The sequence below is a fragment of the Ochotona princeps genome, chromosome Y, assembly GCF_030435755.1.
Source record: "Ochotona princeps isolate mOchPri1 chromosome Y, mOchPri1.hap1, whole genome shotgun sequence".
Classification (NCBI taxonomy): domain Eukaryota; kingdom Metazoa; phylum Chordata; class Mammalia; order Lagomorpha; family Ochotonidae; genus Ochotona; species Ochotona princeps.
Genome location: NC_080866.1, coordinates 27,781,204 through 27,805,256, shown reverse-complemented (window position 1 = coordinate 27,805,256; position 24,053 = coordinate 27,781,204). Strand labels below are relative to the sequence as shown.

The 24,053-nt window shown below is 44.2% G+C and overlaps 1 pseudogene; it reads right to left on the bottom strand.

The window, feature by feature from the left end:
* Positions 1 to 19,447: 19,447 nt before the first annotated feature.
* LOC131478740 (histone H4-like) lies at positions 19,448 to 21,877 on the bottom strand (annotated as a pseudogene).
* Between the last annotated feature and the right edge of the window lie 2,176 nt (positions 21,878 to 24,053).

The following is a 24,053-nucleotide window of genomic DNA, read 5'->3' as shown; positions in this document are numbered from 1 at the left end:
ATGTTTAGTCACTTCCTGTCCAATGCCAATTTAGCAAAATTTGAAAGAATCAAACTGCACTAAATAAAGATGGAGATCCTCACTCAAGGCGCTAAATTTCAAACACCAGAGAAAAGTTCAGCACCCAAGCCTTTTGCAGCTGCCTTGGAAACAAGTGATCTGGCAGCATATATGTCTGAAAATGGATGTGAAACCTGGGAAAATCATTTAGGTGGTGGTGAATGGCAACTGCCCGAAGCAGTAGCACAGGCCTTCCAATGCGAAAGCAACTCCACGAGTCTGATTCACTTCACATACAATCAGCTCTCTTAGCAGGTCTCCAGAAAATCCTGTTTGGTCACTTTGTGTCCAATGAGCATTGAGCCCAATGGGATGGAAACATACAGGTTGAGCACACACACTAAACAAAGATGGAGATCTTCACTCAAGGCGCTCAAAACCCGACATCCAGAGAGACATTCAATGAACAACCCATTTCCACCTACCATGGAAACCAAGTGCTCTGGCAGCACATATGCATGAAAGTGGCTGTGACAACTGGGGAACTCAGTGTAGTGGTGAATGGCAACTGCCTGAAGCAGCAGCACAGGTCTTCCAGTGGCAAAACAACTCCATCTGGCTCATTCACTACACATAGAATGAGCTGTCCTCGCATGTCTCCCGGAAACCCTGTTAGATCACTTCCTGTCCAATAACAACAGAGCCCAATGCAATGGAATCACGCTGGCTGAGAACCAACAGAAAACATGGAGGAGATCCTCATTAAGGCTCCAAAAACTCCACCGCAAGAGAGAAATTTAGTGCCCAAGAAATTCCCAGCTGCCAAGGAAACCAAGTGCTCTGGCAGCACATACGACTGTAAGTGGATATGACACCCAGGAAGGTAGTTGGTGGTGAATGGCCACTGCCCGAAGCAGCAGCACAGCTCTTCCAGTGCCAAAACAACGCCTCCTGGCTCATGAACTTCACATACCATCAGCTGTCCTGGCAGCTATCTAAAAATCCCTGTTTGTTCTCTTGCGGTCCAATGCCCATGGAGCCCAGTGTGATGGAATCAGGCTGTCTGAACACCCACACACGTAACAAAGATGGAAATCCTCACTCAAGGTGCTCAAAACTCGATATCCAGAGAGAAGTTGAGCACCCAAGCCATTTGCAGCTGCCACGGAAACAAGGCCTCATTCATGTCACATACTATCTGCTCTCTTATTAGGTCTCCCAGAAACCTTGTTTGGTCATTTTCTGCCCAGTGACCATTGAGCCTAATGGGATTAAACATGCAGGTTGATCCCCCACACAAAACTCGACAAGAGAAAAGTTCAGAACCCTAGCCTTTTGCAGCTGCCTTGGAAACAAGTGATCGGCAGCACATATGTCTGAAAGTGGAGGTGAAACCTGGGAAAAAACACTTAGGTGGTGAATGGCAACAGCCCGAGCAGTAGCACAGGCCTTCCAGTTCCAAAACAACTCCAACAGGGTCAGTCACTTTACATACAATGAGCTCTCCTAGCAGGTCTCCCAGCAACGTTGTTTGGTCACTTCCTGTCCAATGCCTATTGAGCCCAAGGGGATGGAATCAAGCATGTTGAGCACACACACAAAACAGATCCACACTCAATGCGCTAAAAATTCCAGAGCCAAAGAAGTTTAGCACCCAAGCCATTTTCAGCTGCCATGGAAACCAAGTGCTCTGGCAGCACATATATCTGAAAGTGGATGTCACACCTGAGGAACTCAGTCTGGTGGTGAATTGCAACTGCCTGAATTAGCAGCACAGCTTCTTCAATTTCAGAAAAACTCGACTCACATCAGTCAAATCACATACCATCAGCTCTCCTTACATGTCTACCAGATAACCTGTTTGAACACTTCCTGTTCAATGCCAATTGAGCCTTGTGTGATCGAATCAAGCATGTTCAGCATGTGCAAAGAAAAAAGATGGAGATCCTTACGCAAAACGCTGAAAATTCAAGAGCAAGAGAGGAGTTCAGCATCAAAGCCATTTCCACATGCCATGGCAATCAAATGCTCTGGCAGCACATATGTCTGAAAGTGGAAGGGACACCTAGGGAACTTAGTGTGGTGGTGAATGGCAACTGCATGAAGCAACAGCACAGGCCTTCCAGTGCCAAACATCTCCACCTGGCTCATTCACTTCACATACCATCAGCTATCATGGCTGATCTCCCGGAAACCCTGTTTGATCACTTCCTGTCCAATGCCCATTGAGCCCTGTGGAATGGAATCAAGCAGATTGGGCACCCACACAAAACAAAGATGGAGATTCACACTCAATGCGCTCAAAACTCCACAGAGGGAAGTTCAATGCCCAAGCCAGTTTCAGCTGCCATGGAAACCAAGTGCTCTGGCAGCACATATGTTTAACACTGGATGTGCCACCTAGGAAACTCAGTGTGGTGTTGAATGGCAACTGTCCAAGGCAGCCTGATGGGTCTTCCAGTACCAAAACAACTCCACATGCCTCATTCACATCAATTATCTTCAGCTGTCCTTGCAGGTCTCCTGAAACCATGTTTGCTCACTTCCCATCCAATGCCCATTGACACCAGTGAAAAAGAATCAAGCAGTTTCAGCACACACACAAAAGAAGGATGGATATCCTCACTCAAGGTGCTCATAACTCCAGAGCCAGAGAGAAGTTCAGCTCCCAAGCCATTTCCAGCTGCCATGGAACTAAGTGTTCTGGAAGCACAGATATCTCAAAGTGGCTGATAAGCTAGGCAATTCATTTTGGTGTTGAGCGGTAATTGCTCAAAGCAGCAGCACATGTCTTCCAGGGCCAAGACAACTGCACCTGGCTCATTCACCTCCCATACCATCAGCTGTCTTAGCAGTTCTCCCAGAAATCCTGTTTGGTCTCTTGTTTTCCAATATCCAAAGCTCAGCGTTATGGAATCAAGTAGGTGGAGGACACACAGAAAAAAAAGGTGGAGTTTCTCACTCAAGGCACAAAAATGCCACAGCCAGAGAGAAGATCAGTGCTCAAGCATTTGCAGCTGCCATGGACACTTGGAGATCTAAATTTGGTGGTGAATGGCAACTGCCCGAAGCAGCAGCACAGCTCTTCCAGTGCCAAAACAACTCCACCTGGCTCATTCACTTCACATACCATTAGCTGTCATACCAGGCCTTGAGAAAACCCTGTGTGCTCAATTCCTGTCCAATGCCTATTGAGTACAGTGTGATGGAATGAGGCAAAGATGTAGATCCTCACTCAAGGCGCTTAAACTCCACAGCCAGAGAGATGTTCAGTCCTCAAGCCATTTCCAGCTGCCATGAAAACCAAGTGCTCTGGCAGCACATATGTCTGAAAGTGGATGTGACACGTGGAGAACTCAGTGTGTTATTGAATGATAACTACCCTAAGCAGAAGCACAGGTCTTCTAGTGAAAAAACAACTCCATCTGAATCATTCACTTCACATATCATCAGCTGCCCTAGCAGGTCTCCCAGAAACCCTGTTTGGTCACTTATGTTCCAAATCCATAGCCCAGATGATGGAATGATGTAGGTGGAGCACACACTTAAAAAAAAGATGGAGATCTGAAAGTGGATGTGACACCTGGGGAACTCAGTGTGGTGGTGAATTGCAGCTGCCCAAAGTAGCAGCACAGGTCATCCAGTCCAGAAAACTTTAACTTCGTCAGTCAAATCACATATCATCGGCTGTCCTTACTGGTCTACCAGAGACCCTGTTTGAACAATTCCTGTTAAATGCTGATTGAGCCCAGAGTAATGCGATGACGAATATTGAGCACACACAGAAAATAAAGTTGGAGATCCTCACTCAAGGCGCTAATAAATCCAGAGCCAAAGTGAAGTTCAGCGTCCAATCCACTTCCAGCTGCCATCAAATCCAAAACCTCTGGCAGCACATATGTCTGAAAGTGGATGGGACACCTAGGGGACATAGTGTGGTTGTGAATAGCAACTGCGCAAAGCAGCAGCACAGGCATTCCAGTTGCAAAGCAACTCCACCTGGATCATCCAACTCCCATACCCTCAGTGTCCTTTTAGGTCTCCCAGAATCCATGTTTGGTCACTTCCTGCCCAAAGCACATTGAACTCAATCAGTTGGAATCCATCAGGTTGAGCACACACACAAATCAAAGTTGGAGATTAACACTCAATGCACATAAATTTCTTGAGCCAGAGAGAATTTCAGTCCCCAACCAATTTCCAGATGCTATGGAAACCAAGTGCTCTGGCAGCACATATGTCTGAAAGTTAATGTGATACTTGAGGAACTCAGTGTGGTGTTGAATGGCTTCTACCGTTAGCAGCGACACATATGTTTCAGTGCCAAAAAAACTCCTCCTGGCTCATTCACTTCACATACCATCAGCTATCCTTACAGGTCTCTGGGAAACACTGTTTGGTCACTTCCTTTCTAATGCCCATTGAGCCCAGGACAATGGAATCAAGCAGGTTGAGGTTACACACAAAAGAAAGATGGAGATCCTCACTCAAGGCACGTATAACTCCACAACTAGGTAGAAGTTCAGCGCTCAAGCCATTTCCAGCTGCCATGGAAACATAGTGCTCTGGCAGCACATATATTCTAAAGTGGATGTGACACGTGAGGAACTCATTGTGTTGGTGAATGTCAACTGCCCAAAGAAGCAGCACATGTCTTCCTGTGCCAAAACAACTCCATCTGACTCATTCAATTCACATACCAGCAGTTTCCTAGCAGGACTCAAAGAAATCATGTTTGGTCCCTTCCTATAAATGCCACTTGAGCAAAGTGGGATGGAATCAAGCAGGTTGAGAACACACACAAAACAAGAATAGAGATCCTTATTCAAGGCGTTCAAACTCGACACCCAGAGAGAAGTTCAGTGCGCAAGCCGTTACTAGTTGTCATGGAACCATGTGCTCTGGCAGCATTATGTGTGAAAGTGTATGTGACACCTAGGCAATCCGTGTGGTGGTGAATGGCAGCTGGCCGAAGCAGCAGCACAGCTCTCCTTTGCACAATCATCTCCACCTGGATCATACACTTCACATACCATCAGCTGTCCTACCAAGTTTCTGAGAAACCTTGTTAGGTCACTTCATGTCTAATGCCCATTGAGCCCAGTGGGATGGAATCAAGCAGGTTGAGCACACACACAAAATAAAGTTGGAGATCCTAAGTCAAGACACTGAAAACTCCAGAGCTAGAGAGAAGTTCAGCGCCTGTGCCATTTCTAGTTGCCATGGAAACCAAAGACTCTGGCAGCACATATGTCTGAAAGTGGACATGACACTTGTGGAAGTCAGTGTGGTGGTAAATGGCAAATGCCCGAGGCAGCAGCACAGCTCTTCCACTGCCAAAACAACTCCAACTGGCTCCTTCACTTCACATACCATCAGCTGTCCTTACAGGTCTCCCAGAAACCCTCTAAGGTCACTATCTGTTCAATGCCCATTGAGACCCATAGGATAGAATCAAGCAGGATGAGCACACACAAAATCAAAGCTGGATATCCTCACAGAATTCATGTAAAACTCCACAGCCAGGGAGAATTTCATCACTCAAATCATGTGCAGCTGCCACGGAAACCAAGTGCTCTGGCAGCACATATGTCTGTAAGCGGATGTGACAAATGAGGAACTCAATGTGGTGGTGAATGGCAACTGCCCGAAGCAGAAGAGCTATCCAGTGCCAAAAAAACTCCACCTGGCTCATGAACTTCACATATCATCAGCTGTCCTAGCAGGTCTCCAGGAAACCGTGTTTGATCACTTCCTGTCCAATGCCAATTGAGCCCAGGGGGATACAATCAGGTAGGTTGAGCACGCACACAAAAGAAAGATGAAGATACTCACTCAAGGCACTCACATCTCCACAGCCAGAGAGAATTTCAGCACCATAGCCTTTTCCAGCTGTCATGGAAATCAAGTGCTCTGGCAGCACATATATCTGAAAGTGGCTGGGAGGTGACACTTGAGGAACTCAGTGCGGTGGTATATGGCAACTGCCTGAAGCAGCAACACAAGTCTTCCAGGACCCAAACAACTCCACCTGGCTCATTCACTTCACATACCATCAGCTGTCCTAGCATGTCTTCCGGAAACACTGTTTGGTCACTTCCTGTCCAATGTCCATTGAGCCCAAGGGGATGGAATCATACAGGTTGAGCACACACTGAAAACAAAGATGGAGATCCTCACTCAAGGTGCTCTAAACTCCACAGTCAGAGAGAAGTTTAGCATACAAGATATTTCCCAGCTGCTTCGGAAACCAAGTGCTCTGGCATCACCTATTTCTGAAAGAGCCTGGGACATGACACTTGGGGAAATCATTGTCGTGGAGAAAGGCAACTGCCCGAAGCAGCAACACAGCTTGTCCAGTGCCAAAACAACTCCACCTGGCTCATTCATTCACATACCTTCAGCTGTCCCTGCAGGTCTCCAGGATTTCTTGTTTGGTCACTTCCTGTCCAATGCCCATTGAACCCAGTGTGATGTAATATATAGGTTCAGCAACAGCACAAAACAAAGACGAAGATTCTCACAGAATTCATGTAAAACTCCACAGCCAGACAAGAGGTCAGCGTCCAAGCCATTTTCAGCAGCCATGGAAACCAAGTGCTCTGGCAACACATATGTCTGAAAGTGGATGTGATACCTATGCAAAACTGTGTTGGTGAATGGCAACTGCCAAAAGCAGCAGCGGAGCTCTGAAGTGCCAAAACAACACCACCTAGCTCATTCACTTCCCATACCATCAGTTGTCCAGCAGGTGTCCAGGAAATCTTGCTTGATCACGTCCTGTCCAATGATCATTGAGCACGTCCTATCCAATGATCATTGAGCACAGTGTGATGGAATCTGTAGTTTCAGCAACCACACAAAACAAAGATGGAGATCATAACTAAAGGCGCTCAAAACTCCACACCCAGGGAGAAGTTCAGAGATCAAGCCATTTACAGCTGCTATGGAAACCAAGTGCTCTGGCAACACATTTGTCTGAAACTGGCTGGGACGTGACACTTGGGAAAGCAGTGTGGTGGTGAATGGCAACTGCCCGAAGCAACAGCACAGAACTTCCACTACCAAAACAACACCACCTTGCTCATTCACTTCACATACCATCAGCAGTCCCTGAGGTTTCCCAGAAACCCTGTATGGTCACTTCCTGTCTAATGCCCATTGAGCTCAATGTGATGTAATCTGGAGTTTCAGCAACCACACTAAACAAACAAGTAGATCCTCAGTCAAGGCGTGACAACCTCGACAACACGATATAAGTTCAGTGCCCAAGCCATTTCCAGCTGCCATGGAAACCAAGTGCTCTGGCAGCACATATGTCTGAAAGTGGCTTTCACACCTAGGGAACACAGTGAATTGTTAAATGACAACTGCCCGAAGCAGCATCACAGCTTTTCCAGTGCCAAAACAACTCCACCTGGCTCATTCACTTTACATACCAACAGCAGTCCCTGCAGGTCTCCCCCAAATCCTGGTTGGTCACTTCCTGTCAAATGCCCATTGAGCCCAGGTGGATACAATCAAGCAGGTTGAGCACACTCAGAAAACAAAGATGGAGATCCTCACAGAATTCATGCAGAACTCAACAGTCAGAGAAGAATTCAGCGCTCAAGCCATTTCCAGTTTACATGGAAACCAATTGCTGTGGCAGCACATATGTCTGTAATTGGATGTGACACTTGAGGAAATCAGTGTGGGGAGCCATGCAGTTGGGTCGGATGGCATCGGTGTGTGATGAGCACTGCTCCTTGGTTAGCAAGGCTACGAGGAGTTTCTAGCAGCAAGGCAAGGCCCGGCAGAATGACTCTGGTCACCTCATTGCTGCCTCAGCCCATTGTGTGGACACTCAATCACCTCTCTGATGTTTCATAGAATTCTCCTGAGGGTGTTGTTGTTTTTCTGCTAATGTTTAGTGATTCCTGTAATGGGTATGACACCTCAGATTGATCAATCATGATATGATAAAAACATCTTTAGCAACGTAAGGCTATGACACACAGCTAAAAGTATACAATAGTATAATTGAGCCCACAATGTCTCCAAACATCCTGTTATGTGCCCACTTTTGTCCTGGAATTTGCCCTAGTATAAGTAATGTTTTCCTTAAGAAATGGCTTGATAATATCTTGCAACTGATGGCAATAATGGAGGTACAAAAAGTTTGTTTACCATGCGCCTCGAACTGTTACAACACATGATATGACGTATTCTAGTTTCTCACCATAGAAAGCAAAAGTATATGCGGCATCTTCTAACGGGAAACAAATGTGAACCCCCTCAAAGTGGTTTAAAATCTCTATCTTATATTGGCACTTATGTTTAGGGAAAGAAATCAGTTTATAAAAACTTTTGTCTTATATTGGCACTTATATTTAGGGAAAGAAAACAGTTTATATAGATAAAAGGAAGTTTCTTGTAAAGGCCCTCTGTAGATTGGCTGGGCTGCCTTAATCCCTTTCACTGCCCTTTAACAAAAGAACAAAAAACAATTGAATCAGCTCTAGGTGAAGGTGACGGTAATTAATGCATGACTTGATTATAAGATTTAGCAAAGAACCTATGCTATATGCTTGTATAAGATCCTTTCATTTATAATCTTTTAATTCTGTATTCTTAATATTTTAATCAATATTAGTTTGTGTTTAGTAAAAATTGATTTTGAGTATAAAATTAATTTTGAGTATAAGTAAACTACTTCTCACTATGTAACTGCATGTGCTGTTACGTGCTTCAGCCAGGTCACTGCAGATTTCAATGAGTAATGGCTTGCCAAAAATGTTTTCTTTAAAGTAAATAATATGTTAGGATTGTTTTTTGCATTTTCTTAGCCATGATGTAAAAATGAAACAATTGGATATTGTGCAAAAGTTTGTGATGATTTGTGTATAAATAAAGAAGAAACTTTTCTGAGTTGTCCATAATGAGCATCAAGCCATAGTGGTCCGTGTCTTATCTTTTCCTCTTACATTCTCGCTGATCCACGCATCCTTTGCAAGCTCTCAGTCAGCTGGAGCTGGTCTCTAGCAGTGGTGAATGGCAACTGCCCCAAAAAGCAGAAGAACAGTTCGTCCAGTGGCAAAACAAATGCACCTGGGTCATTCACTTCACATACCATCAGCTGTCCAATCAGGTCTCTGGTAAATCTTGTTTGGTCCCTTCTGTCCAATGCCTATTGAGCCCAGTGTTATGGAGATCCTCACAGAATTCATATAAAACTGCACAGCCAGAGAAGATTTCGGTGCCCCAGCCATTTCCAGCTACAATGGAAACCAAGTGCTCTGACAACACACATGTCTGAACATGAACGTTACATTCCAACTCGCTCCTTCACTTCAGGTACCATCAGCTGTCCCTGCAGACCTCCCGGAAACCTCGTTTGGTCACTTCCTTTCTAATGCCCATTTAGCCCAGGGGAATGGAATCAAGCAGGTTGAGCTCACCCACAAACAAAGATGGAGATACTCAAGGCGCACAAATCCACACAACAGGTAGAACCTCAGCACCCTAGACATTTCCAGCTGTGATGGAAACCAAGTGCTGTGGCAGCACATATGTATGAATGTGGCTGGGAAGTGACACTTTGAGAACTTAGAGTGGTGTTGAATGGCAACTGCCTGAAACAGCAGCATAGCCCTTCCAGTGCCAAAACAGCTCCAATGTCAATTGAAACAAGGGTGATGGAATCAAGCAGGTTGAGCCAGAACACAAAACAAAGATGGCAATCCTCACTCAGGGCGCTCAAAGCTCCACAGCCAGAGAGAAGTTCAGCGCCCAAGCCATTTCCAGCTGCTTCGGAAGAAAAGAGTTCTGGCAGCACATATTTCTGGAAGTGGCTGGGAGGTGACACTTGAGGAAGGTAGTGTGGTGGTGAATGGCAATTGCCCGAAGCAGCAGCACAGCTCGTCCCATGACAGAACAACACCTCCTAACTCATTCACTTCACATACCATCAGCTCTCCTTGCAGGGTTCCCGGAAACCCTGTTTGGTTCCTTTCTGCCCAATGCCCATTGAACCAGTGTGATGTAATCAAACAGGTTGAGCACCAACAAAAAACAAAGATGGAGATCCTAACTCAAGGCACTCAAAACTCCAAAGCCAGAGAGAAGTTCAGCACCCAAGGCATTTCCAGCTACCATGGAAACCAAGTGCACTGCCAGTACATTTGCTTGAAGTGGATGTGACACCTAGGTAACACAGTGTGCTGGTAAATGGCAACTGCCCGAAGCAGCAGCACAGCTCTTCCAGTGCCAAAACACCTCCACCTGGCTCCTCCAATTCACATACCATTAGCTGTCCTTGCAGGTCTCCCAGAAACCTTATCTGGTCACTTCCTGCCCATGCCCATTGAGGCCAGTGCGATGGAATCAAGCAGGATGATTTCTTCCCAATGCTCTCAATCGACATTGCACAGGCAGTGACCAGACATGCTTTTCAGGAGACCTTCTAAGACGTTTATGTAAAATCCTGTTTGGTCAGTTTTTGTCCAATGCCCATTGAGCCCTGTGGGATGGAATCAAGCAGGTTGAGCACACACAAGAAACAAAGATGGAAATCCTCACTCAAGCCGTGACAAACTACACAACCAGAAAGAAATTCAGCGCCCATGACATTTCCAGCTGCCATGGAAACCAAGAACTCTGGCAGCACATATATCTAGCAGTGTTATTGCACCTAGGAAACTCAGTGTGGTGGTGAATTCCAACTGCTCGAATCAGCAGCACAGCTCGTCTAGTGCCAAAACAACTCCATCTGGCACATTTTACTCAAATAGCATCACTAGTCCTAGCAAATCTCCCAGAAATCTTGTTTGTTCACTGCATGTCCAATGCCCATTGAGCCCTGGGACGTGGAATTTGTAGGTTGAGCACACACACACACAAAACAAAGATGGAGATCCTCAATAATGGTGCTTAGAATCCACAGTCAGAGAGAAGCTCAGCACACAAACCATTTCCAGCTGCCGTGGAAACCAAGTGCTCTGGCAGCACATATGAGGATCAGTGGAAATGACACTTGGGGAACTCAGTATGTTGATCAATGGCCACTGCCTGAAGCAGCAGCACAGCTCTTCCAGTGCCAAAACAACTACATCTGAGTCATTCACTTCACATAACATCAACAATCATTGCAGGTCTCCTGGAGACCCTGTTTGGTTCCTTCCTGTCAAATGCTCAAGGAGCCCAGGGGGATGGAATCAAGCTGGATGAACACACACAGATAACATATATGGAGATCCAAACTAAAGGCACTCAAAACTTCAGAGCCGGAGAGAAGTTAAGCGCCCAAGCCAATTCCAGCTGCCATGGAAACAAAAAGCTCTGGCAGCACATAAGTCTGAAAGTGGGCGTGACACATGCTTAACTCTGTCTGTTGGTGAATGGCTACTGCCCAAATAGGCAGCATAGATCTTCCAGTGCCAAAACAATTCCGCATGGGTTATTCACTTCACATATCATCAGTTGTCCAAACAGGTCTCCAGGAAATCTTGTTTGGTCACTGTCAGTCCCAAGCCCATTGAGTCTCAGCTGATGGAATCTGTATGTTTAACGACCCCACAAAACAAAGATGGAGATCCTCACTCAAGGCATGACAAACTTGATAGCCAGAGAGAATTTCAGTGCCCAAGCCATTTCCAGCTGCCTTGGAAACCAAGTGCTCTGGCAGCACATTTGTTTGAAAGTGGATGTGGCACCTAGGGATCACAGTGTGCGGGTAAATGGCAAATGCCCGAAGCAGCAGCTCATCTTCCATTGGTAAAACAACTCCACCTGGGTCATTCACTTCACATACTGTCAGCTCTCTTACCAGTTCTCCTGGAACTGTAGTTGGTCACATCCTGTCCAATGCCCAATGAACACAGGGGGATAGAATCAAGCAGGTTGAGCATACACAAAAAACAAACATTGAGATCCTCTCTCAAAGCGTTCAAAACTTCACAGTGAGATAGAAGTTCAGCGCCCTAGCCATTTCCAGCTGCCATGGAAACCAAGTGTTCTGGCAGCCCATATATCTGAAAGTGGCTGGGTTGTGACACTTGAAAAACTCAGTTTCTTGTTGAATGGCAGCTGTACGAAGCAGCAGCAAAGCTCATCCAGGGAAAAAAACAAATCCACCAGAGTCATTCACTTCACATACCATCAGCTGCCCTTGCAGGTATCATGGAGCCCTGTCTGGTCACTTCCTATCCAATGCTATTTATCCCGAGGGGATGTAATCAAGCAGGATGGGTACACACAGAAATAAAAAATGGAGATACTCCCTCAAGGCGCTCAAAACTCCACAGTCTGGGAGAAGTTTATCGCCCAAGCTATTTCCAGCTACCATGGAAAACAAGTGCTCTGGCAGCACATATTTCTGAAAGTGGCTGGGAGGTGACACTTGGGGAACTCTGCGTGTTGGTGAATGGCAACTGCCTGAAGCAGCAGCACAGCTCATTCAGTGCCAAAACAACTCCACCTGGCTCCTTTACTTCACATACCAACAGCTGTCCTTGCAGGTCTCCTGAAACCCGGTTTGATCCCTTCCAGGCCAATGTCCATTGAACCCAGTGTGATGTTATCAAACAGGTTGAGCACCCAAAAAAGCAAAGGTGGAGATCCTCACTCAAGGCACTTACAACTCCAAAGCCAGAGAGAATTTCAACGCCCAAGTCATTTCCAGCTGCTGTGGAAACTAAGAACTCTGGCAGCACATATTTCTGAAAGTGGCTGGGAGGTGAACTTGGGGAACTGCTTGTGGAGGTGAATGGCATCTGCCTGAAGCAGCAACACAGCTCTTCTAGTGCCAAAAAGACTCCACCTGGGTCATTCACTTCACATACCATAGCTGTCCTGGCAGCTATCTAGGAAACCCTGTTTGGTCAGTTCCGTTCCAATGCCCATTGAGCCCAGTGGGAGAGAATCAAGCAGGCTGAGCACATGTAAAACCGACAGCCAGAGACGAGTTCAGCTCCCAAGCCTTTTCCAGCTGCCATGGAAACAAAGTGCTCTGGCAGCACATCTGTCTGAAAGTGGACGTGACACTTGAGGAAATCAGTGTGTTGATGAACAGCAACTGCCAAAAGCAGCAGGAGAGCTCCCGCAGTAACAGAACAACTCCACCTGGCTCATTCACTTCACATACCATCAGCTGTCCTGTCAGGTCTCCAGGAATTTTTATTTGGTCATTTCCTGTCCAATGCCCATTGAGCCCAGTATAATATAATTTATAGGTTCAGCAACCACACAAAACAAAGATGGAGATCCTTATAGAATTCATGCAAAAGTCAACAGCCAGGGAGAATTTCAAACCCTAAGCTATTTCCAGCTACCATCGACACCAAGTGCTGAGGAACCAAGATGATGGCATAGAGTTCAGCAGGTTTGATAAGGTGGAGAATCTTTAGGCAGGGAGTAGTACAATAAGTAGATTGCAGGGGATTAGTAGGGCTCAGGCAGTAAGCAGTGTTACCAGGAACCCCCCTGGACACAGGGAAGCTGCAGAAATGAGACAGCAGTGTTGTAGTGGATCGAAGTTCCCACCAGCAGTCGGCAAGCAGCAACTCAAATCCCAGTGATCCAGTCTCCAACGATCCAGGCTCCAGTGATCCAGGCTCCAGTGATCCGTTTCCAGCGCCAGCCAAACATCCAGCAGTGGCCTCCACACAGACGTTGTGACCTCCAGGTGAGACTCTGTGTCCAGGTGGTGAGCTAGGAAAGTGAGTGTGGTCTGGGAGCAGACAGACAAGCTGAGTGACTGGGACTAGCTGCAGGCAGAGAAAGTCGGGGACTGAGGGCGCCATCTTGTGTGGAGAGACAGAACACAGAGTTGACAGAGCAACACACAGGCTCCTTTCTGGCTGTTCATACGGAACTGATCCAAGGGTGGAGGGGAGGACTAGCTTTGCTCCCTGCAGGGTCTGTGTGGTCCTTGGAACTGAAAGACAGCAGCTGCAGTTCTCCACCTGGAGCCATATCGGGTGGCAGGGCAGCAGGTGTGAACCCTAAGTGGAGATCCAGAGTGGGCGTGTTGCTGGTTAATTGCACGGAGCTGAGCCCATGGCAACAGCCTTGCAGCCTGTGTGGTCTGTGTGGTCCCTGGAGTTGATGGCGACAGCCCCCTGATCTTTACTGTTGCCTCATACGGGCGCCATCTTGGACACTGACACATGTGCTCCAAACACTGATAAATTGCAAGAGGAGGAGTGGCAAACTGCGCATGCTCTAATTCAGCAACTCTCAGATAACAGTGTCATGGGAGCAGACGCTCTTACACTGAAGGGAGGTCAGCTGAATCACCCAAGGGCTGACCTGGGGACAAAAATACCTCCGTCTTAGAGCACTGCATAGGCTCCATGGAGAAAAACAGCCCCGAAAAGGCACGCCTCCAACTCCACCCAAAATAACCCCAGGAGGTACTTAGACTTATTGGCCAGCAGGGGGCGACAGGCTCAGTGCTGCTTACAAAATCAGTGCCACAGACAAAACAATTATTTCTGGCAGCTGTGTTCCCCAAACCCAGGTCACTGATTGAACATAACAATCAACTTATAGGCCTGTAGGTAATACACCATAGAGATGATTTCACCAACCAGATTGGCAACTACAAAAGGTAAAAGACAAGACAAAAGCACTATGAATGTTACTGAAGTCTCTCCAACAAAGGAGCAAAAGCTTCGCCCACTCCCAGAGTTAACTGAGGAAGACATTGAGAAAATAGGGGACAAAGAACTCAGAAAACTCATTGCAAAGCTGTTGGTCAACAATGAGAAGTACAAACAAGAGTTCAAAAAAGAAATAGCAGTAATACATCAAATTAAGGCTGATATATCAGAAATGAAGAATACAGTAGAGCAAACTAAAAATACAGTGAAGAGTCTCAACAACAGAATGAATGAGGCAGAAGAAAGAATTTCAGAACTAGAAGATAGCTTCTGTCACCATGAAGAAACAAGCAAAAAGCTGGAAGCAGAGCTAGGTCAAGCTAAAAAAAGTATCCAAGAATTAAAAGATATAATTAAAACATCTAACATAAGAGTTATGGGAGTTCCAGAAGGTGCAAAAAAGAAGCTGGGATTAGAGACCTATTCAGTGAAATAATACAGGAACACTTCCCTAATCTGAGCAAAGAATTAGAAAGTAATATACAGGAGGGCTACAGAACTCCCAACAGAGTTGACCAAAAACAAACTTCCTCATGACACATGATAATCAAGCTCTCTTCAGTTGAACAAAAAAAAAAAAAAAAAAATCCTTAAATGTGCATGAGAAAGAAAATCAGGTGTCATATCGGGGAACCCCAATCAAACTCACAGCTGACCTTTCAGAGAAAACACTACAGGCCAGAAGAGACTGGAGTGACATATTCCAGATTCTAAAAGAGAAAAATTTTCAACCCAGAATAACTTACCCTGCAAAGTTCTCCTTTGACTTTGAAAATGAAATAAAATTCTTCCACAATAAAGAAAAACTTCAAGATTTTGTCTCATCTAAACCTGCCCTACAAATGATACTCAAGGATGTTCCCATGAAAGAAAAAAGAAACAGCAACCACCAGAAACAAAGGCAAATATGGAGAACATCCCACTAAAAGGCTAACAGAAGACCAAATCATAGAACAACACATCGCCAAAATGACAGGACCAAACTGCCCTTTATCCATAATAACGCTGAATGTAAATGGCTTAAACTCATCAAACGCCATATATTGGAGAATTGGATCAAAAAACAAACCCAACTATCTGCTGCTTAAAGGAGATGCATCTCCCCAACAAAGATCAGAAAAAATTGAAAGTGAAAGGATGGAAAAAGATATTTCAAGCTAATGGTAAAGAAAGGCGAGCAGGTGTAGCCATTCTTACATCAGATGACATAGACTTTGATGTGAAGAGCCTCAAAAGAGACAAAGAAGGATACCACATAATGATCAAAGGAAGCCTCCAGCAGGAAGAGATCAGCATAATAAATGTTTACGCTCCAAATGCCAAAGCATCTAGCTATGTGAAACAAATATTAACAGGCTTAAAGGGAGAAATAGACTCCAATACGATCATAGTGGGAGACCTTAATACCCCATGAACGCAAATGGACAGATAAAAAAAAACAGAAACTCAGCAAAGAAATGATAGAACTCACCCAAACTCTAGAGCAAATGGACTTAGTTGACATCTATCAAACCTTTCATCCTACAGACAGAGAATACACCTTTTTTTTCATCAGTACATGGAACTTTCTCCAGAATTGATCATATTATAACCCATAAAACAAGCCTCAGCAAATTTAAAAAAGTGGAAATCATACCATGCATCTTCTCAGACCACCAAGGCGTGAAGCTTGAGACCAAGAATTCAAAACACCAAGGAAGACTTACAAACATATGGAGGCTGAATAATATGTTACTAAATGAGGAATGGGTTAGAGAGGAAATCAAAGGGGAAATTAAAAAATTGCTGGAAACAAATGAAGACATCAACACAACTTATCAAAACTTATGGGACACAATCAAGGCGGTGCTGAGAGGAAAGTTCATTTTAATCAGTGCTTATGTCAAGAAACAAGAAAAGCACCAAGTAAATCAGCTAACCTTACAGTTGAAGGAACTAGAAACACAACAACAAAGCAATCCCAAGATGAGTAAGAAAAAAGAAATCATCAAAATAAGGGAGGAAATAAACCAAATAGAGACCAAGAGGACTATACACAAGATCAATCAATCAAAGAGCTGGTTCTTTGAGAAAATCAACAAAATAGACTCCCCACTAGCTCGACTAATTAAAAAAAGGAGGGAGAAAATACACATCAATAGCATCCGAGATGAGAAAGGAGATATAACAACAGATACCTCGGAAATACAAAGAATCATCAGGAACTATTACAAGCAACTATATGCAAACAAATCAGAAAAAATAGAGTCAAGAAGCAATTAACAATCTAAACAGCCCAATAACATATACTGAGATTGAATCAGTAATTAAAGCCCTCGCAACCAAGAAGAGTCCAGGACCAGATGGCTTCACTGCTGAATTCTAACAAACATTCCAAGAGGAACTTACCCCAATCTTACACAAGCTTTTTCAAGCAATACAAAAAGAGGCAATCCTTCCAAGCTCTTTCTATGAAGCTAATATCACCTTAATACCAAAGCCAGAGAGAGAAACAATAGAAAAAGAGAACTACAGACCGATATCCTTGATGAACACAGATGCAAAGATCTTCAATAAAATACTAGCCAACAGGCTCCAACAACACATCAGGCAGATCATTCACCCGGACCAGGTGGGATTCATCCCAGGCATGCAGGGATGGTTCAACATTCGCAAAACAATAAATGTGATACATCACATCAACAATTGACAAATAAAAACCATATGATCCTCTCAATAGATGCAGAGAAGGCATTTGATAAAACCCAACACCACTTCATGTTAAAAACCCTAAACATGATAGGCATAGAAGGAACATTCTATAACACAATCAAAGCAATTTACGATAAACCCAATGCCAGTATCATACTAAATGGGGAAAGATTGGAAGTCATCCCGCTAAAATCTGGAACTAGACAGGAATGTCCACTCTCACCGCTACCCTTCAATGTAGTTTTGGAAGTCCTTGCTAGAGCTATTAGACAAGAAAAAGCAATTAAAGGAATGCAAATTGCAAATGAGGAATTGAAATTATCGCTATTCGCAGATGACATGATTCTCTACATAGGAGAACCAAAAGACTCATTCAAGAGACTCTTGAAACTCATAAGAGACTTTGGCAAAGTAGTAGGATACAAAATTAATTAACACAAATCGATGGCACTAGTGTACACAAATAATTCCACTGCTGAGAAAGAAATTGTAAGTACAGTTCCCTTTAAAATAGAGGAAAGGAAACTTAAATACCTAGGAATTAAGCTAACTAAAGATGTGAAAGACCTCTATGATGAAAACTATAAATCATTTTAAAAACAAATAGAAAAAGACCACGAAAAATGGAGAACCTTACCATGTTCTTGGATTGGCAGGATCAACATTATCAAACTGGCCGTATTACCAAAAGCAATATGTAGATTCAATGCAATCCCAATCAAAATCCCAGCAACATTCTTCTCAGAAATAGAAAAGATGATACAGAAGTTATTCTGGAATCAAAAAGACCACGAATAGCTAAAGCTGTCCTGAAAAATAGAAATCAAACTGGAGGAATCACAATTGCAGACCTCAAGACATATTACAGAGCAGTGGTTATCAAAACAGTCTGGTACTGGTACAGAAACAGAGAAGAAGATCAGTGGAACAGAATAGAAACACCAGAAGGGAATCCACACATGTATAGTCAACTAATCTTTGACAAGAAATCGGAAAATAATTCAGGCAAAAAAAACCTGGTCTATTCAACAAATGCTGTTGGCACAACTGTATAGCAGCTTGCAAAATAAAGAAGCAAGACCCGCACCTGTCGCACTATACAAAAATCAGCTCTAACTGGCTCAAGGACCTAAATCTACACCCAGAAACCATCAAACTATTAAAGGAAAACATAGGAAACACATTCCAAGATATAGGAACAGGGAAAGACTTCTTAGAAAAGACGCCTAAAGCAAAGGCAATCAAATCCAAAATGAACAAATGGGACTACATCAAACTAAAAAGCTTCTGTACATCAAAAGAAACAATTAACAAAGTGAAGAAGCAACCAACAGAATGGGAGAAAATGTTTGCATTCTACATGAGTGATAGGGGACTAACATCCAGAATCTACAAAGAGCTTCAGAAACACGGGGACAGTAAAATAAACCAACCCTGTAGCAAAATGGGCAAAAGAAATGAACAGACATTTCTCAAAAGAACAGGTTCAAATGGCTAACAGACGTATGAAAAGATGCTCAGGCTCTCTAGCCATCAGAGAGATACAAATGAAAACCTCCTTGAGGTACCACCTAACTCCAGTGAAACTGGCCCACATTCAGAACTCAAAAAACAACACCTGCTGGCGTGGATGTGGGGAGAAAGGCATCCTCCTGATGGGGTCCATGCAGTAGGTGTGAATAACACGAAGGTGTGAAGAGAACAGTTCCCTGACTGGCAATGCCTGGGGAGCTACCAGCTGCTTAGCAGGGCTAAGTGGATTCATTTCTGACCACCTTGACGCAGTTTTCACCCCCCTTTGCATGGGCACTCAACCACCCCACTAAGAATTTTGTAATCTATTGAGGCATTGTCTGCCACTGTGAGATGGCTTTTACAACCAACGTGAGCTTAAGAGTTAATGTGACTGAGGATGTCCTGGTGAGTGGGCCTTTAACTTCATACAGGAGTATAATTATGTCTGTGGTGTTTACCCATTGCCAGAAAATCTGGCCCAGATATTTACCATGCTTTCTAGGAAATGGCTTGATAAGAGATACCCTAAAAGTTTTTTTTTTGGGGGGGGGCGGCCCTGAAAAAGGCCTTTGTGATGTTGTGCAAAGGCGGGGAACAGCTCAGCCACAGAAGCCGTAGAGGGTGCGTCCCTAGCGCTTGAGCGCATAGACCACGTACATGGCTGTGATCGTTTTGCGCTTGGCATGCTCTGTGTAGGTGACGGCGTCGTGGATCACGTTCTCCAAGAAGACCTTGAGCACGCCACGCATCTCCTGGTAGATGAGCCCCGAGATGCGCTTGATGCTGCCGTGCCACGTCAGGCGGCGGATGGCGGGCTTGGTGATGCCCCTGGATGTTGTTGCTCAGCACCTTGCGGAGGCGCTTGGCGCCGCCTTTACCATGGCCCTTCCCGCCCTTGCCGCGACCAGACGTCTTCAACAGTCACACAAACAGCAAAGACTGCTCACCACTTGCACACCAGCACCTTTATAGGCGCTCGTCAGACCTGATTGAGAGCAGGTCCTCCCGCATGGCGGACACACCCCCGAAAAGGCAGGGACAGGAGCAGGCGGGAGCCCTCAGCACCGACCTCCCGCCTCCTTACTGGGAAGGTTCCTAGACCCGCTGCTGTTTTCCTCTCCTCACGCTGATCCCGTTCTAATCAGGTCTGCTCAAGTTAGGGGTTTCCGAGGTCTTCGCATGTAATGCGTTTTTTTTTTTAATTATTATACATTATGTGACAGTTTCATAGGCTCTGGGAATCCCCCCACCCCTCCCCACGCCCCTCCCCCCTGGCGGATTCCTCCACCTTGGTGCAGTATTACACTTCAAATTCAATCAAGATTCTTTCCTTGCAAACATATACCAAACATAGAGTCCAGCTTCTTATTGTCCAGATGGGTTGAACAGTTTCTTGGGGAGACCATTTCTGGTCCAAAGTTAGAGCTGGTAGAATATCATCCCAATCAATTAAGTGTCCCAATATAACATCAACAGCAATTTGTAACATTATGGGATTGACATGGTTTTGCGTAACCAGTATGTTTAAAAAAAAAAAAAAAACAAGTTCTTAACCACAACCTATGATTTGCTCATTGATATTTCAATTTTAGTTTGTATACAGGACCAGCTGCTATATACCTTAAAATGGCTATAAGGTACCATTCAGCTGTCTTGTGTCTATTTCATTTTAGTATTTAGCCATTTGTTGTGTTGAAGTATAATTTTACTGATCTTGGCAGATTTTAGGATAATCTAGACTGGCTTGTAACTCTAACAATACATTTGTCGACAATTAAGGTGCAGAACATTTTTTTTGCGGGGGGGTGTGCAGGAAAGTCCCCAACACCACGGTGAAGAGTGACTAATCTTCGTGTCCCACCCAGCGAGGCATGAGCAAATCCATGCCAGCTCTTTCCTGTCAGATTCCAAGCTCTACTTTTTGTTGTTTGTCTATTTATGTTAGGTTTTTTAGTTTGTATGATTGTTTGTTTGCTATGAGGGGTTTTCGGAGCGATCCTGATGGTCATTGGAAGGGAGGGTGGGGGTCCAGAGGTGGAGCCAGGCTTGGACCAGAGAAAGCTCTCCTCCCTGGTCCCAAAGGACGTTTATTGTTCTTCTGTTTCTGCGGACCGCTCAGGGCTTCTGGTTGTCTTTCCGATGATGTTGGTTTCTGCACGGTAGTGTTTGGACTTCTTCCATCCCCAGTGGAAGCTCCGGTGGGGGTGGGTGACCTCAGAGTACTCGACCTCCGAGGGCATCCAATTCCCAGTGGCCTCCTTGGCAGTTGGGATGTAGTCTGTGTTGCTCGTATTAGTAGTTTGTGGTGAAGGTCTGGGAGTCTTCATGGTTGGGATCCAGGCTTTCTCTGTGCCACCTGCTCCACCCTGGAGTGCCCCCCTGCTCCACGCACATGACCTTCTGTTAAGAGGTTGTCAGGCTCACACCCGATTCCCCCCTCATGCATTGGTATAGTAGTTTTACTATTGTTTAGTGCCGCTTTGAATCTGTTGTCTATGAATTACCAGATTTGATCTTGCTAGGCTATATTGTACTTTTTCCTCACTCTTTTTATGGTCCTGAAAGGCTTCACTGCACTCCCACCCCATTACAGATTAACATAGCATATTGAGGGTATAGTAGGTTTTACAGTTTTTCGATGTAGATCTTAAGTATTCTGACATTAATTGTTGGTTTATAGATTATATCACATTATCTTATTGTATTGGATACAGGTTGTTAGAGATTGCAATAATATTACAATATACAGGTACTATCTTTCAGGTGGCCAACTTTTCATCTCAAATTAAGGCAAACATGTGGTATTTAACCTTTGGGGATTGGTTCATTTCTCTTAGAATGCTGGATTCCAGTCAGGGACCCTAAAAGTTATCATGTTACTGTGACCCTCAAGGTCATTCTGCTATGACAAAAATAGAGTTACTGTGACCCAAAAGGCCATCCTGCTCTGACAAAGAATATAGTTACACTGACACTAAAGGCCATCCTGCTACGATAAAGAACATAGATACTGTGACCCTAAAGGCCATCGTGCTATGACGAAGAATATAGCTACTCTAACTCTGAAGGCTATTCTGCTAAGGCAAAAAATATAGTTACTGTGGTCTTAAAATGTTAGCCTGCCCTTGCAATTCTTTAGATTATAGAAAATGTAGTTGCTTTAGTTGTTTTCAAAAATTTTTAGCTAGAGGAAATACAGGATGATTTCACTAATATCATAAAGATATATTTTTGATTATTGTTTGATCACTTATGAAGTTGTAGAGCCTGAAGTTGTAGAGGAATGTAATGTTTAAAGCTTTTTGTCTTAAACCTTCATGTTTTTTCTCTCTTAATGTATTTCTCCCATTTAGTGATATCTAAGTTGTAGAATAAGAATTGTAGTAGGAGTGTATTACTGCATAAGACGTGTTGTCTACTGAGAAACTCTTGGCTGCAACGTTGGAATGGATAATGCCTTGTCTAATACTGAAACAATTTGTAGAATTGTCTTTGGAAACACTCACTCATCCATTGTAGAGTTGAAACTTAAATAGAGTAACTTAGCTCATTGCTAACTGCAATTCTTTCCGCCGTTATAATCCTTGCTTTACTTGTTTGGTCAACAAACTGTGTGAGCTTACAGACCTAATGGCCAACTAATGTCAATAACCCTGATCCCCATAGACCAAGGCCCCAGACCTTTTAACTCATACAAGATAGGGGTCTGGTTGACGCAGGCGGCGCCTAGGTTATAGTCCAGACCTGAGGAGAGCAGATGAAGACTGGCAAGCCAAGGTAAGCAAGGAATATGGAATCCTTCCTCAATCATTTCTCAAGAAGTTGTAAATTGTGCCCCCCTGAAGCTATGTCAATATGCCCTAAGAAAAATCTTTGTACTGCTTCTGTATAAATAAAGCGGACAGCTTTCTCGCTTTGTCCACTATGTTCAAGGAATCCTGGAGGTCCGTCTCCTTTCTTTCTCTCTTCACGCCTCAGCCACGCACCCTTCCCGAGCTCCAAACTCAGCCAGAGCTGGACTCCGGCACCCTCCTTCACTGCTGGTAGGAGTGTAGGCTAGTACAACCACTGTGGAAATCAGTATGGAGAGTGCTTGGAAAATTGCAAATAAACCTGCCATATGACCCAGCAATTCCACTCTTAGGAATATACCCAAAAGGAGTGAAATCTGCATATGAGAAGGGGATCTTTAATCCTATATTTACAGCAGCACAATCTACAATAGCAAAGTCATGGAAACAAAACAGATGTGTGTCCAAGGAAGAGTGGTTAAAGAAACTGTGGTACATCTACTCTATGGAATATTATTCAGCTATTAAGAAGAATTATATTATTCTATTTAAATCCAGGTGGTCCCAACTAGAAGACATTATGCTCAGTGAAATAAGTCATTCACAAGAGAACAAATACCATATATTCTCTTTCATATAAGGAGGACAACATGGAAAGTGTATCTCCAACAGTCCAATCTATACTTTTTTTTGGTGATTATCTGTTTGCTCTTTTGGCTGTATCACATATGTTTTGGTGTTTTTATGTCAGTTTGTTTGCTTCCAAATAATCTCTATTCTCTAGTAGAATTCATCAAGTGCTCATGAAGTATACGAGGGCATCACATTTCTCAAAAGACTTCTGTGTTTTCTTTTAGCTATGCATGTGTTGCATACTCAGTGGCACATGATTTTAGCAGGATGTTGCAATTTGCTGTTGATGTTGTTGTTGTTATTGTGATCGATGTGGCTGTTATGAAATGATGTCAATCCAAAAAACAGTAATATTATGTCAACCCCAAATAGCCTGTATCTCATGCAATAAGATTTTGTGAAGTAACCAATGATATGAGGCAGATTGCTTATGATCTACATCAAAGAATTGTAAAACCTAATGTACTTGTAAGAACCCATGATACTTGGAAATGGGGAGGAAGAGCAGAGAAATCTTGCATCACCCAGAAGGTGTGTGGAAGACAGGAAATATAACCTATCAGGATCATAACTGGTAACTCATAGACAACAGACTCGAATTAGCATTAGACAATAGCAAAACTACAAGGACAAATGGGGGAATCAAGAGTAATCCTAACAACCTCTTAACAGCAGGTCATGCGCATAGAGCAGGGAGGGGTCCCCAGAGTGGAGCAGGTGGACAGAAGGAGGCTTTAATCACAAACCTGAAGACTCGTAGATCCTCACCAAGGACTATCAG